Here is a 16898-nt window from a genome sequence, read left to right as displayed (position 1 = left end):
GTCTGGATCGACATCGGGGCAACCGTGCCCCGACCCCGCGACGCCGTCGCCCAGAACCCCCCTCGCCGGACCACCCTGCCGAAGCCACCCCGCCATCCTCCGTCATCGGCGCTGCCTCCCTGTCTCCATCGCTCGTTCCCCTCTCCTCCCGTGATCCAGATCAGGATCGACCCGATCCCGCCGCCCGGCGCCGCCCTGCCGTTCGCCGGACCTCCCCGCCGGACTACCTCTCCGTCGTCGCGCGTCCCCGACCTCCTCCCCATCCTCCACTGCCCCGTGCCCTACGCTGCACGGTGAGGCTCCAGCCGCTCCTCCTCTCCCCTCTGTCCCGCACGTCACCCGGATCAAGTGGTCTTACTGGCCGTCGACGCCCGCTCGCGGCCGCCGTCGCCCCGCATCATCCTGCTGCCTCCCTGCTACACCCTGGCCACCTTCCGCGCCCAGACGTGTCCCCGCACCGCGGTTGCCGTGTTCGGCTCGTGCGCCGTGCACCCCCTGGAGCATCCATGCCACGCGCCCCGCCGCGCCTCTTCTCTCCCTCGCGCTCTCTGCTGCCGCCGGGAGCTTGTCCCGGCCGCGCCCTGCTCCCGCTTCAACCGCCGTCCGCTGGTGCCGCCGGCCGCGCACACCCCGCGGCCTCTGCCGCCGCGCCCGGTGGCCTTGCCCCGCTGCGCCCAATCGGGCGCTCAAACAGCGCCCGTAGCCCGTCGCTCGCGCGCCCGTTAGCCTCCCCAATAGCCGCTGACTATGGTGGCCCACGCCCCTGAAAAAGAAGTAAAAAAGGAGTAAAAATTAAATAATTAATTGAATTAATTTATTAATTAAATAGCTTGATTAACTCTGATTAACTAACCTAATCACTTAGTTAAGCTAATTAACACTGATTAGTTAACTCTATTATTGTCAAATGGGACCCAGTGGTTAGTTTGACTAGTCAACAGTCAGAGTTGACCGCTGACATCATGATGACATCATAAAACGATTTTCAAATTAAATTAATTCTGTTAATTCTAAAAATGATTTAAAACTTTGAAAACTAATATAAAATAAATTGTAGCTCGGATGGAAAAACTTTGTACATGAAAGTTGCTCAGAACGACGACACGAAACCGGATACGCAGCCCGTTCGTCCGCCACGCATCCCTAGCATAGTGAACCTGCAACATTTCACCTCCAGTTCATCTATCCGAAAACATGAAACACCGAGGATACTTTCCCTGATGTTTCTCCCTTTCGCCAGTATCACCTACTACCGTGTTAGGGCACACCTAGCACTGCTCATTGTCATGTCATGCATCGTCAAGCTTATGTTTGCATTGTATTTACTATTTCTTCCCCCTATTCTCTCCGGTAGACTATGAGATCGACGTTGCTGCTACCCAGTTCGACTATGGAGTTGACGACCCCTCCTTGCCAGAGCAACCAGGCAAGCCCCCCCCCCTTGATCACCAGGTATCGCCTGTTCTACCCTTTACTGCTTGCATTAGAGTAGTGTAGCATGTTACTATTTCGGTTAATCCTATTCTGTTGCATAGCCAGTCATTGTTGCTACATCTGTTGATACCTTACCTGTAATCCTAAATGCTTAGTATAGGATGCTAGTTCACCATTAGTGGCCCTACATTCTTGTCGGTCTGCCATGCTATACTATCGGGCTGTGATCACTCGGGACGTGATCATGGGTATATACTATACTTACATACTATTCAGGTGGTGACTAAAGTCGGGTTGGCTCGTTGAGTACCCGCAAGTGATTTCAATGTGGGGGCTGGAAGGACAGGTGGCTCCATCCCGGTAGAGGTGGGCCTGGGTTCCCGACGGCCCCCGGCTATTACTTTGTGGCGGAGCAATAGGGCAGGTTGTGACCACCTAGGAGAGAGGTGGGCCTGGCCCTGGTCGGCATTCGCGGATACTTCAATTAACACGCTTAACGAGATCTTGGTATTTGATCTGAGTCTGGCCACTGGCCTATACGCACTAACCAACTACGCGGGAACAGTTATGGGCACTCGACGTCGTGGTATCAGCCGAAGCCTTCATGACGTCAGCGACTGAGCGGCATGCATCGGGTTGGACTGGAACGCCTGCTCTTGCATTAGGGAGGCTAGGTCTGCTTCCGGGCGCTTTCGCAACGTGCAGGTGTGCAAAGGGCGATGGGCCCAGACCCCTGCGCCATAGGATTTAGACCGGCGTGCTGACCTCTCTTTTGTGCCTAGGTGGGGTTGCGACGTGTTGATCTTCTGAGGTCGGGCATGACCCAGGAAAGTGTGTCCGGCCAAATGGGATTGAGCGTGTTGGGTTATGTGGTGCACCCCTGCAGGGAAGTTTATCTATTCGAATAGTCGTGTCCCTCGGTAAAAGGACGACCCGGAGTTGTACCTTGACCTTATGACAACTAGAACCGGATACTTAATAAAACACACCCGGACAAGTTCCACAGACAACCCGGTGATCACTTTTCCACAGGGCGACGAGGGGAGAATCGCCGGGTAGGATAATGCTATGCGATGCTACTTGGAGGACTTCAATCTACTCTCTTCTACATGTCGCAAGACGGAGGCTGCCAGAAGCGTAATCTTTGATAGGACTAGCTATCCCCCTCTTATTCTGGCATTCTGCAGTTCAGTCCACCGATATTGCCGTTTTACACATATACCCATGCATATGTAGTGTAGCTCCTTGCTTGCGAGTACTTTGGATGAGTACTCACGGTTGCTTTTCTCCCTCTTTTCCCCCTTTCCCTTCTACCTTGTTGTCGCAACCAGATGCCGGAGCCCAGGAGCCAGACTCCACCGTCGACGATGACTCTTACTACACTGGAGGTGCCTACTACTACGTGCAGGCCGCGGACGACGACCGAGAGTAGTTTAGGAGGATCCCAGGCAGGAGGCATGCGCCTCTTTCAGTCTGTATCCTAGTTTGTGCTAGCCTTCTTAAGGCATACTTGCTTAACTTATGTCTATACTAAGATATTGTTGCTTCCGCTTACTCGTTTATGTTCAAGCACTTGTATTCGAGCCCTCGAGTCCCCTGGCTTGTAATATGATGCTTGTATGACTTATTTTACTTTTAGAGTTGTGTTGTGATATCTTCTCGTGAGTCCCTGATCTTGATCGTACACATTTCCGTGCATGATTAGTGTACGATTGAATCGGGGGCGTCACAAAAGGGCAAGTAAAGGTAGTTTTTGATTGATCCTTCGCTAACAAAGGTATTTGAGAGAAACCAGAATAACCATCTAGAAAGCAAAAATGTGTATGTTTGGATAGTCTTTCTAGCATTTGATCAATAAAGGGTAAAGGGTAATGATCTTTCTTAGTAGCTTTATTTAATTTACGGAAATAAATTACCATCCTATAACCCGTTATAATTCTTTGCGGGATCAATTCATCTTTATCATTAGGAACGACAGTAATACCTCCCTTTTTAGGAATGCAATGGACAGGACTTACCCAATCACCATCAGCAACGAGATAAATTATACCTGCCTTAAGGAGCTTTAGTATCTCCTTTCTTACCACTTCTTTCATCTTAGGATTTAACCGTCGTTGAGGATCTCTAACTGGTTTGGCATCTTTCTCCACTTTTATTTTGTGTTGGCATAGAGTGGGACTAATGCCCTTAAGATCATCCGGAGTATATCCAATAGCAGCACGGTGCTTCTTTAGAGTTTTCAATAATCTTTCCTCTTCCTGCTCTGAAAGGTTAGCACTAATAATAACAGGATATATCTTCTTTTCATCAAGATAAGCATATTTAAGATTCTCAGGTAATGGTTTGAGCTCAAACACGGGATCACCCTTGGGTGGAGGGGGGTCCCCTAGGATTTCAACAGGTAAGTTGTGTTTCAGAATAGGACCCTGTTGAAGAAATACTTCATCTATTTCCCTTCTTTCATTCATAAACATATCATTTTCATGGTCTAGCAAATATTGTTCTAAAGGATCAGTAGGAGGCACGGCAATAGAAGCAAGACCAATAATTTCATCCTTACTAGGCAATTCTCTATCACGGGGTTGTCTACAAAACTTAGCAAAATTAAACTCATGGGACATATCCCCTAAGCCAATTGTAACAATATCCTTTTCACAATCAATCCTAGCATTAACAGTGTTCAAGAAGGGTCTACCAAATATAATGGGACAAAAGTCATCTTGTGGGGAGCCAAGAACAAGAAAATCAGCAGGATATTTAACTTTCCCACACAAGACTTCAACATCTCTAACAATCCCAACTGGTGAAATAGTATCTCTATTAGCAAGCTTAATAGTAACATCAATGCCTTCCAACTCAGCGGGTGCTATATCATTCAAAATTTCTTTATATAAGGAAATAGGTATTGCACTAGCACTAGCACCCATATCACATAAGCCATGATAACAATGATCTCCTATTTTAACAGAAATAACAGGCATGCCTACAACAGGTCTATGTATCTTAGCATCTGGTCTAGCAATATTAGCAGTTTCACCACATAAATAAATAACATGTCCATCTAAATTATCATCCAAGAGATCTTTAACCATAGCAATACTAGGTTCAACTTTAATTTGCTCAGGGGGTGTATAAGTTCGAGTATTACTCTTACGGACAATAATTGAAGCTTTAGCATGATCCTTTATCCTAACAGGAAAAGGTGGTTTCTCAACATAGTAGGAACAATAGGATCATTATAAGTGATAGTCTTTTCTTCAACTGTAATAGGTGCAACTACTTTTACTTTAGTGGGAGGATTATATTTAAACCACTTCTCTTTAGGAAGATCAACATGATTAGCAAAAGATTCACAGAAAGAAGCTGCTATCTCAGAGTCAAGTCCATATTTAGCGCTAAATCCACGAAAAGCATCGGTATCCATAAAAGATTTAACACAATCAAACTTAGGTGTTATACCCGACTCCTTACCATCGTCAGAACCCCAATCTTCAGAGTTGCATTTAATTCTTTCCAATAAATCCCACTTGAATTCAGTAGTCTTCAGCATATAAGAACCACCATAGGAAGTATCGAGCATGGTGCGATCATTGAGAGAAAGTCGAGCATAAAAATTTTGAATAATCATTTATCTTGAGAGCTCATGATTGGGGCATGAATATAACATTGACTTAAGCCTCCCCCAAACTCTTTCTCCTTCACGAGGCCAGAAATTATATATGTAATTACGATCACGATGAACAAGATGCATAGGATAGAACTTCTGGTGAAATTCCAACTTCAATCGTTCATAGTTCCAAGATCCCGTATCATCACATAGCCTACACCATGTCAATGCATCTCCCTTCAAATATAAAGGGAAGACCTTCCTATTAACAACATCATCGGGAATACCTGCAAGCTTAAATAATCCACAAACTTCATCCACAAAGATAATGTGTAAATCGGGATGCAATGTTCCATCTCCTGCAAAGGGATTAGCTAGCAGTTTCTCTATCATACCCGAAGGAATCTCAAAGTAATCATTTTCAATAGGTTCAGTAGGTTGAGGAGAAACTCTTTGCTCTACTGGTCGGGGCGAAGATACCCCGAACAAGCCCCTCAAAGGATTAGTTTCCATAGTAACAAGTGACAGAAAATTTCAGCACACTATATAAATGTTTCCTTACCAAGTTCCACTCACCAAAGGCGCTTCACTCCTCGGCAACGGTGCCACAAAAGAGCCTTGATGACCCACAAGTATAGGGGATCTATCGTAGTCCTTTCGATAAGTAAGAGTGTCGAACCCAACGAGGAGTAGAAGGAAATGACAAGCGGTTTTCAGTAAGGTATTCTCTGCAAGCACTGAAATTGTAGGTAACAGATAGTTTTGTGATAAGATATTTTGTAACGGGTAACAAGCAATGAAAGTAAATAAGGTGCATCAAGGTGGCCTAATCCTTTTTGTAGCAAAGGACAAGCCTGGACAATTTCTAATAATGAAAAAAAAACTCCCGAGGACACATGGGAATTATCGTCAAGCTAGTTTCGTCATGCTCATATGATTTGCGTTCGGTACTTTGATAATTTGATATGTGGGTGGACCGGTGCTTGGGTACTGCCCTTTCTTGGACAAGCATCCCACTTATGATTAACCCCTATTGCGAGCAGCTGCAACTACAAAAGAAGTATTAAGGTAAACCTAACCATAGCATGAAACTAGTGGATCCAAATCAGCCCCTTACGAAGCAACGCATAAACTAGGGTTTAAGCTTCTATAACTCTAGCAACCCATCATCTACTTATTACTTCCCAATGCTTTCCTCTAGGCCCAAATAATGGTGAAGTGTCATGTAGTCGACGTTCACATAACACCACTAGAGGAGAGACAACATACATCTCATCAAAATATCGAACGAATACCAAATTCACATGACTACTAATAGCAAGACTTCACCCATGTCCTCAGGAACAAACGTAACTACTCACAAAGCATATTCATGTTCATGATCAGAGGAGTATTAATATGCATTAAGATCTAAACATATGATCTTCCACCAAGTAAACCAATTAGCATCAACTACAAGGAGTAATCAACACTACTAGCAACCCACAGGTACCAATTTGTGGTTTTGATACAAGATTGGATACAAGAGATGAACTAGGGTTCTGAGAGGAGATGGTGTTGGTGAAGATGTTGATGGAGATTGACCCCCCCCCCCCCGATGAGAGGATCGTTGGTGATGACGATGGTGATGATTTCCCCTCTCGGAGGGAAGTTTCCCCGGCAGAACAGCTCCGCTGGAGCCCTAGATTGGTTCCGCCAAGGTTCCGCCTCGTGGCGTTGGAGTTTCATCCCGTAAGCTTTCTTATGATTTTTTTTAGGGTAAAAGCCTTCATATAGTAGAAGATGGGCACCGGAGGGCCACCAGGGGGCCCAGGAGACAGGGGGCGCGCCCAGTGTGGGGGGCGCCCCCCACCCTCCTGGCCAGGGTGTGGGCCCCCTCTGGTATTTTCTTCGCTCAATAATTCTTATTAATTCCAAAAATGACTTCCGTGGAGTTTCAGGATTTTTGGAGCTGTGTAGAATATGTTTCCAATATTTGCTCCTTTTCCAGCCAGAATCCCAGCTGTCGGCATTCTCCCTCTTCATGGTAAACCTTGTAAAATAATAGAGAATAGCCATAAGTATTGTGACATAACGTGTAATAACAACCCATAATGCAATAAATATTGATATAAAAGCATGATGCAAAATGGACGTATCAGCCCGCGTGGACGTCCATCATTTCGACCAATGCCGAGAAAGGTTACCAGGGTGGATATATTCTTATTCGTTGCTTTGATGTACCGACTTACCGTATAGTAGGTCGACCCATTCCAAGCCTAATTAAGTTTGAGCACATGCTACGCGTCGTGAACCCTCGCTCGGTGTGGGGGATTTTACGGTTCCAAAGCATGGTGCCACATCAAATTTGTGCATTGGGTATTCAAACACCACACACACCACTTCCATATACATACTTGGGCCACATGCATAGAGTGGGTTTGTCTTCATACAATACTCCCTCGTGAGGTTATCGGCGACAAGCTAGCCCATTTTGTGGGGTCGTGTGGACGTCCATCACTTTGACTAACAACGAGCGGGGAGAGGTTGTATGACCAAGTTGGATTCTGCTTGGTCCTTGTTATAGTACGTCTTGGTGAGATGCCCTCCCCCAACATGTGTGTGTGGGGGGGCTACTTCGCGCTACCTGCAACCTCCGTGGGGTCGGGGAAGCCCGGTAAATTTGTGAGGCACACATGCCACATCAAAAGTTGTGAATAGTAGTTAAATATCGCACACCACACCCTTTTCATACATATAGTAGGGCCACCCGCATGTGGTTCGTATGTGGTCTCACCCATCTCGCGCCACGAGCACACATTTGTGGGACGGCACACAGTCCACCTTTGTCGGGAAGCGGAAGGGGAAGTTTGACCATATATATATAGACCACCCTTTTCATACATATATTTGGTCCACATGCAAGTGTGTTCGTGTTCTGGTCCTCTCCCTGTTATTCTTTTTGCCAAATTTATAAACAGCACACGAGTTGGATGTAGAAACCGTCTGCGACTGGGTACGCAACAGACGTGGTTCGATCAGACTACCCGTGTGCCATGCCAGTGCCCTATAGTCCCTCACATCAGTATAGTAGATTGGGCTCCACGAGGCTTGCCTCCCGGTCTCGAAAATATCTACTGCCTCGTAATCTCAAAAATATCTACTACTTGGAAGGTTTTAATGTTTGATAGCACGCGATTAGTATGTGCGGACCGTGTGCGATGTCTATTACTCCCGCTTTGCTTCAGTCCCTTGATTCAAATTTTCAGTAGCCTTGGCATTTTACTCCCGCCTCTGCATCCCTCGCAATCTCAAAAATATCTGCTCGCCCTTGATCCAAATTTTTAGTAGCCCTGCCTTGTTACTCCTACTTAGTAAAATTTTCAGTTGCCACGGTATTTTCTCAAACACCACCTTGGCCCCCCCTCCACACACACCACACACTCCCCAAAACCTCCGCTCCCACAGACACACACCACACCCGAAACCATTGGTAGGTCGCCGTCATCGCCGCCGCCTCCATCCTCAACCTCTACCTGTGAGTCGGGGAGCTCAAGGAGCCAATGGCCAAAAAGAGGTTTATCGCGACCACTTCACCCGACGCCGGTGAGGTGGCCGCCGAGGTGTCCCCTTCGTCCTCTGCGGGCTCTTTATCGATCCGCTGTCATCGGTCCCCCAATTTGCCCGCCGCCGCGCCCCTACGCTGGTTCAAGGACTTCCCCGTCCTCCCTCGGACCCGGCAGCTGATGAGGTCCTACCTTGGGGTCCGGCAGCGGCCGTGGGGGACGTGGGTCGCCGAGATTATAGATCGGGAGACCCGCACCCGCCGGTGGCTCGGTAGCTTCCACACGGCCGAGCTCGCGGCCATGGAGTACGACCACTGGCAGGTCCGCTACCACGGTGCAGCGGCTAGGCTCAATTTCCCCTTAGCACACGTCCGGTCGACCTCGTTCAGCCGGAGGTAGGGGTGGTGAGCTCGGCTATGGTGCAGGAGGACCGCGAGGCATGGGAGTGCCTGGAGGCCAAGGTCGCCGACGAAGCCTACATGCAAGAGCTCTGCCGGCATCACCCGAGGCTCGTGGAGGCGGAGCAGGCGATCTTTGGCGGTGCGGAGGGTGTCAGTGTCAAAACCGGCAGATCTCGGGTAGGGGGCCCAAGCTGTGAGTCTAAGGATCAACGGTAACAAGGGACAATGGTGACACGATGTTTACCCAGGTTCAGGCCCTCTTAAAGGCGGTAAAACCCTACGTCCTGCTTGATTGTATTCGATGAGTATTAGGGTTACACGAGTTGATCTACCTCGAGATCGTAATGGCTAAACCCTAGCTGTCTAGCCTATAATTATTCTGATAGCCTCTATGGACTAAACCCTCTGGTTTATATATATACACCCGAGGGGCCTAGGGTTGTACAAGGTCGGTTTACAAGGGAAGGAAATAGTACATCCGGATACCAATCTTGCCATCCACGCACATAGGAGTCCCACCCGGACACTAGGGATAGTCTTCTACTTTATCTTCATGTCCCATTAGTCCGGCTCATATCTAGTAGACCGGACACCCGAGGACCCCCTAATCCAAGACTCCCTCATAGGGTGGCGAGGTTATCGCTCTCTCCTCCAATGACGAGGTCGAAGGCAACGAGGACAGCGGCGCGGAGGGTGTCAAGGTGGGCGGTGAGGATGAGGAGATCGACGTTGATGAGTGGAGGAGTGTCTTGCCCAACGACCCTGACGACGGCACCGACCCGAACCCGGCTCGTGGCACACCGTACCTAACGAGGAAGGATTGGCTCGACCTCCACTTCGACCGAAAGTAGTTTAGCTTAGTTTAAATTTATGTTTTATGTTCGGTTATGCAAAAATATCTATGTTTATGTTTGAATGCATGCTACTTTTGATTGAACCTGCTTTGAACTTGATCAAATTGAAGTTTACAACGTTAAGTTTAGGGGATCGACTAGAAATGGCCAAAAAATGCCTGAACTTAAGTTTCTAGAAATGGCCAAAAATTGAAGTTTACAATGTTAAGTTTAGGGGATTGAATAATGCATTGGTTGTTTGAACCTGATGGATATGAATAAAGCTATAGCCTACTTTCGAGTTTAAATTAGGTACACTTTTAAATAGCAGCAATTAAATTAGGGCAAAATTAAGGTGTGTAGGTCATTACAGCGCACACGGTTAATAATGCACAGCATGTGCGATATACATCCTAATCCGACATGGTTCACAGAGAGGAAACGTGTGTAACAATGCACACAGTTGCCGTTTGCAAAGCGTGTGTGATATCGGACACTATCACATACGGTGCGGGAAAACTAAATGTGTGTGATTATCTACCTATCGTACATAGTTTATAATCATGAACTATTTGTGATCTGCTAGGCATCGTAAATGTAGAGCCAATTTGGTACGTGCCTGGAAAAGTCATGTGCCTGGAATCTATCTGGTTTTAGGTAAAACCACAAAACTCCGACTGCGATGGCAATGCGAGCACAAACGAGTAGCAAGGATGAAGCATTTGGGATATTTGAGATATCGGAAACGGTTATATAGGGACAACTGTAGGCATCAAGGCTCCCCATCCCCGATGGTTTCTGGGTCGTGTGTGAGGACCCCCCTATCGCCCACACTCACTTGGCGACGGTTCCAAGTGTCGTCGCGGAAAGGGGTTAAAACCGTTTGTATAGCACCTCGTTGTACCAGTGCAATGCACAAGTATGGCAATAGTGCTCTCAAGTTGGTGCTTTATAAGAGAAGATGGAGACTCAAAATAAAAATAAAAATGCATAAAAGTAAAATAGATAGGCCCTTCGCAGATGGAAGCTGAGATTTGTAGAGGAGCTAGAGCTCAAAGTTTAAAACAGAGATAAAATTATTTTTGAGAGAGGCATGCTTTTCCAGTCAATGTCACGACCGAAAATTTTCAATACCTCCCATGCTAGACACATTATAGGCGGTTCCCAAATAGAATTAAAGTTTATTTCCTTTTCACCATTCTTTCACAATCCATGCCTAGCGTATCCACGAGTACCTTCCAAACTTTCAACTTTCCAAGGAATTTATTATTATTATTATTATCATTTTAGGGCTGGACATCCCTATTATCGGCCATTTTCTCATGCAATGCCAAGTGAATAAACACTCATATTGAGAATACCCATCTAGCATGAAAGATATTGACCACCCCCTATCGCTTCATGAGCAGTACGGGCATAGAAAATGGATTTTTGTTGAATGATTAGAGTTGGCACATGCAAATTTACTTGGAACGACATGTAAATACCACATATAGGTAGATACAGTGGACTCATTTGGCACAACTTTGGGTTTAAGGAATTGGATGCACAAGCAGAATTCCCGCTTAGTACAAATGAAGGCTAGCAAATAGATTGAGAAGCAACCAAACAAAAACGGTCATAAATATGCATTGAGAATAGCTAACACTTAATAATGCATCATAAGTAGGATGTAACTTTGTTACATAACTATTGACTTTATGTGCATGCAGAAGGAATCACAAACCTTTACAACAATATTCTTACTAGATCACACTTACTCACTAGCATAACTCACATATTATCGTCTACATATCGCAAAACTATCGCAAGGAATCAAACTTATCATATCCAATGATCTACGTTAAAGTTCTTATTATATCCTTCTTGAATATTCATCACATTGGGACCAAATTCATATCTTGTGCAGATTACCATTACTATTATCAACTCTCAAAAAGATATAAGTAAAGCATGAGAATTCATCTATTTCTTTAAAATATAATCACCGCTGTGCTCAAAAAGATATAAGTGAAGCACTAGACAACTGCCTAGCTCAAAAGATATAAGTGGAGCACATAGAGTATTCTAACAAATCATGAAAAATGTGTGTCCCTCTCAAATAGGTGTGTCCAACAAAGATGATTGTGACAAAATAAAAACAAAACAAAGCAAATACTCATATAATACACGACGCTCCAAGCAAAACTTATATCCTGTGATGAATAAAAATATAACTCCAGGTAATATTACCGATGGTCGGTAGAAGAAAGAGGGGATGCCTTCCGGGGCATCCTCAAGCTTAGATGCTTGGGAGTCCTTGAATACTACCTCGGAGGTGCCTCAAGAATTCCCAAGTTTAGGCTCTTGCCACTCCTTATTCGTTCATCCATCGTGATCTCACTCAAAACTTCAGCACACAGAACTCAACAAAACATTCGCGAGATCTGTTAGTATACTAAAGCAAATCACTACTTTAGGTATTGTTGCAAACCCATTCATATTTCATTATTGCATTATGCCTACTATATTATAACTTCACTGTGACTTATATCCCCCGATACAATCCATAGATTCATGAAAACAAGTGAACAACGCAACAAAAATAGAATCTGTCAAAAACAGAACAGACTATAGAAATTTGAACAATGACCATACTTCCTTAACTCCAAAAATTCTAAACAATTAGGAAACACATGGAAAATTTGTATATCAATTATGTGTAAAAATCAGAATTTTATTACGCTCCAGCAAATTTTAACAATTCTGCTACTGGACGCAAAAGTTTCTGTTTTTGCACAGAATCAAAGCAACTATCATCCAAATCATCCCAAAGTATTTACTTGGCACAAACGCTGATTAAAACACAAAAACATGACTATAACAGTAGCATAATTGTGTGCACACAAGAAAACGGAAAAATAAACAAGAAAATTAAGATAACTATTGGGTTGCCTCCCAACTAAGGCTATCGTTTTACGCCCCTAGCTAGGTATAATGCATAGTTTCAAGTGTTGTCATCTTTCAAATTAACTCCATAGGTTGCACTCATAATAGATTAATAAGGTTGCTTAATTATTTTTCTAGGAAATTGTTCCATACTCTTCTTTAACGGAAACTGAAATTTTATATTCCCTTCTTTCATATCAATAATAGCACCTATGGTTTGTAAAAATGGTCTACCAAGTATTACTGGGCAAGACATATTGCATTCAATATCAAGCACAATGAAATCAATGGGTACAAAATTCCTATTTGCAAGAATAAGAACATCATTTATTCTACCCAAAGGTTTCTTAATAGTAGAATCCACTAAGTGCAAATTAAGATAACATTAATCCATATTGGTAAAACCTAGCACATCACATAGAGATATTGGTATTGTGGAAACACTAGCACCCAAACCACATAAAGCATTGCACTACTAGAATCAGAGAATTTGTCGTCGGCTAGCGGACGACAAAGAAGGTCTTTGCCGTCCGCTCACGGAAAGCGGACGACAAAGAACTGGCTGACGGCAAACTACACCTTCGCCATCAGCCAGTTCTTTGTCGTCCGGTAGCGGACAGCAAAGTAACTTCCGCTGTCAGCCAGTGGACGACAAAGATACTTTGTCGTCAGCTAGCGGACCGCAAACAATATTTGACCTAACGACGCTAGCGCCCCCGCCCCCACCCTAACCCTAACCCTGTCTCCCACCTCCACCTCTGATACGTCCATTTTGCATCATGCTTTTATATCAATATTTATTGCATTATGGGCTGTTATTACACATTATATCTCAATACTTATGGCTATTCTCTCTTATTTTACAAGGTTTATCATGAAGAGGGGAATGCCGACAGCTGGAATTCTGGCTGGAAAACGAGCAAACGTTGGAAACCTATTCTGCACAACTCCAAAAGTCCTGAAACTCCACAAAACAACTTTTTGGATTTAATAAGAATTTTAGAGTGAAAGAAATACACCAGGGGGCCCACACCCTATCTAGGAGACAGGGGGTGCCCCCCTATAGGGCACGCCCCCCTATCTCCTGGCCCCCCTGGTGGGCCTCCGGTGTCCATCTTTTGCTATATCATCGCTTTCACCCTGGAAAAAATCATGGGCAAGCTTACGGGACGAAACTCCGCTGCCACGAGGCGGAACCTTGGCGGAACCAATCTAGGCTCTGGCGGAGCTGTTCTGCCGGGGACACTTCCCTCCGGGAGGGGGAAATCATCACCAATGTCATCACCAACGATCCTCTCATCGGGAGGGGGTCAATCTCCATCAACATCTTCACCAGCACCATCTCCTCTCAAAACCCTAGTTCATCTCTTGTATCCAATCTTGTATCAAAACCACAAATTGGTACATGTGGGTTGCTAATAGTGTTGATTACTTCTTGTAGTTGATGCTAATTGGTTTACTTGGTGGAAGATCATATGTTCAGATCCTTTATGCATATTATTACTCCTCTGATTATGAACATGAATATGCTTTGTGAGTAGTTACGTTTGTTTTTGAGGACATGGGTGAAGTCTTGCTATTAGTAGTCATGTGAATTTGGTATTCGTTCGATATTTTGATGAGATGTATGCTGTCTTTTCCTCTAGTGGTTTTATGTGAACGTCGACTACTTGACACTTCACCATTATTTGGGCCTAGAGGAGCATGGAGAAGTAATAAGTAGATGATGGGTTGCTAGAGTGACAGAAGCTTAAACCCTAGTTTATGCGTTGCTTCGTTAGGGGCTGATATGGATCCATATGTTTAATGTTCTGGTTAGGTTTACCTTAATACTTCTTTTGTAATTGCGGACGCTTGCAATAGGGGTTAATCATAAGTGGGATGCTTGTCCAAGTTAGGGCAGTACCCAAGTACCGGTCCACCCACATATCAAATTATCAAAGTACCGAACGCGAATCATATGAACGTGATGAAAACTAGCTTGACGATAATTCCCAATGTGTCCTCGGGAGCTCCTTTCTCATTATTAGAAATTGTCAAGGCTTATCCTTTGCTACATACAGGATTGGGCCACCTTGCTGCACTTTATTTACTTTATTTACTTGTTACTCGTTACTATTTATCTTATCACAAAACTATCTATCACCTACAATTTCAGTGCTTGCAGAGAAAACCTTACTGAAAACCGCTTATCATTTCCTTCTGCTCCTCGTTGGGTTCGACACTCTTACTTATCGAAAGGACTACGATTGATCCCCTACACTTGTGGGTCATCAAGACTCTTTTCTGGCGCCGTTGCCAGGGAGTGTAGCGCTTTTGGTGAGTGGAACTTGGTAAGGAAACATTTATATAGTGTGCTGAAATTTTTTGTTACTTGTCTCTATGGAAACTAATCCTTTGAGGGGATTGTTTGGGGTATCTTCACCCCAACCAAAAGAGCAAAGAGTTGCTCCTCAACCTACTGAACTTTATGAAAATATTCACTTTGAGATTCCTTCGGGTATGATAGAGAAACTGCTAGCTAATCCATTTGCAGGAGATGGAACATTGCATCCCGATTTACACCTTATCTTTGTGGATGAAGTTTATGGATTATTTAAGCTTGCAGGTATTCCCGATGATGTTGTCAAAAGGAAGGTCTTTCCTTTATCTTTTAAGGGAGATGCATTGACATGGTATAGGCTATGTGATGATACGAGATCTTGGAATTATAAGCGATTGAAGTGGAATTTCACCAGAAGTTCTATCCTATGGATCTTGTTCATCGTGATCGTAATTACATATATAATTTCTGGCCTCGCGAAGGAGAAAGCATCGCTCAAGCTTGGGGGAGGCTTAAGTCAATGTTATATTCATGCCCCAATCATGAGCTCTCTCGGGAAATGATTATTCAGAATTTTTATGCTCGGCTTTTCTCTTGATAATCACAACATGCTCGATACTTCCTGTGCTGGTTCTTATATGCTGAAGACTATTGATTTCAAATGGGACTTATTGGAAAGAATTAAACGCAACTTTGAAGATTGGGGTTCCGACGATGGTAAGGAGTCAGGTATGACACCTAAGTTCGATTGTGTTAAATCTTTTATGGATACCGATGCTTTCCATGGATTTAGCTCTAAGTATGGACTTGACTCTAAGATAGTAGCTTCTTTCTGTGAATCTTTTGCTACTCATGTTGATCTCCCTAAAGAGAAGTGGTTTATATATAATCCTCCTGTTGAAGTGAAATTAGTTGCACCTATTACAGTCGAAGAAAAGACTATTACCTATAGTGATCCTATTGTTCCTACTACTTATGTTGAAAAACCTCCTTTTCCTGTTAGGACAAAGGATCATGCTAAAGCTTCGACTGTTGTTCGTAAGAGTAATGCTAGGACTTATACACCTCCTGAGCAAATTAATGTTGAACCTAGTATTGCTATGGTTAAAGACCTCTTGGATGAGGATTTAGATGGGCATGTTATTTCTTTCTGTGGTGAGACTGCCAATATTGCTAGACCTGATACTAAGACACGTAGACCTGTCGTAGGCATGCCTGTCATTTCTGTTAAAATAGGAGATCATTGTTATCATGGCTTATGTGATATGGGTGCTAGTGCTAGTGCAATACCTTATACCTTGTATCAAGAAATTATGCATGACATTGCACCCATTGAATTAGAAGGCATTGATGTTACTATAAAGCTTGCTAATAGGGATACCATTAAACCCTTTGGGGTTGTTAGAGATGTTGAAGTTTTGTGTGGGAAGGTTAAATACCCTGCCGATTTTCATGTTCTTGGTTCCCCACAAGATGATTTTTGTCCCATTATTTTTGGTAGACCCTTCTTGAATACGGCTAGTGCTAAGATTAATTGTGAAAAGAATATTGTCACCGTTGGCATAGATGGTATGTCTCATGAGTTTAATTTTGCCAAGTTTAGTAGATAACCTCGTGATAGGGAACCACCTAGCAAGGATGAAATTATTGGTCTTGCTTCCATTGCTGTTCCTCCAACTAATCTGTTAGAACAATATTTGCTAGACCATGAAAACGATATGTTTATGAAGGAAAGGGAGGAAATAGATGAAGTGTTCCTTAAACAGGAACCTATGCTGAAACATAACCATCCCGTTGAAATTCATGGGGATCCCCCTCCACCCAAGG

The sequence above is a fragment of the Triticum aestivum genome, chromosome 6B (genome assembly GCF_018294505.1).
Source record: "Triticum aestivum cultivar Chinese Spring chromosome 6B, IWGSC CS RefSeq v2.1, whole genome shotgun sequence".
Lineage (NCBI taxonomy): Eukaryota > Viridiplantae > Streptophyta > Magnoliopsida > Poales > Poaceae > Triticum > Triticum aestivum.
The sequence above is the reverse complement of the archived record's forward strand: the minus strand, read 5'-3'. Positions refer to the sequence as shown.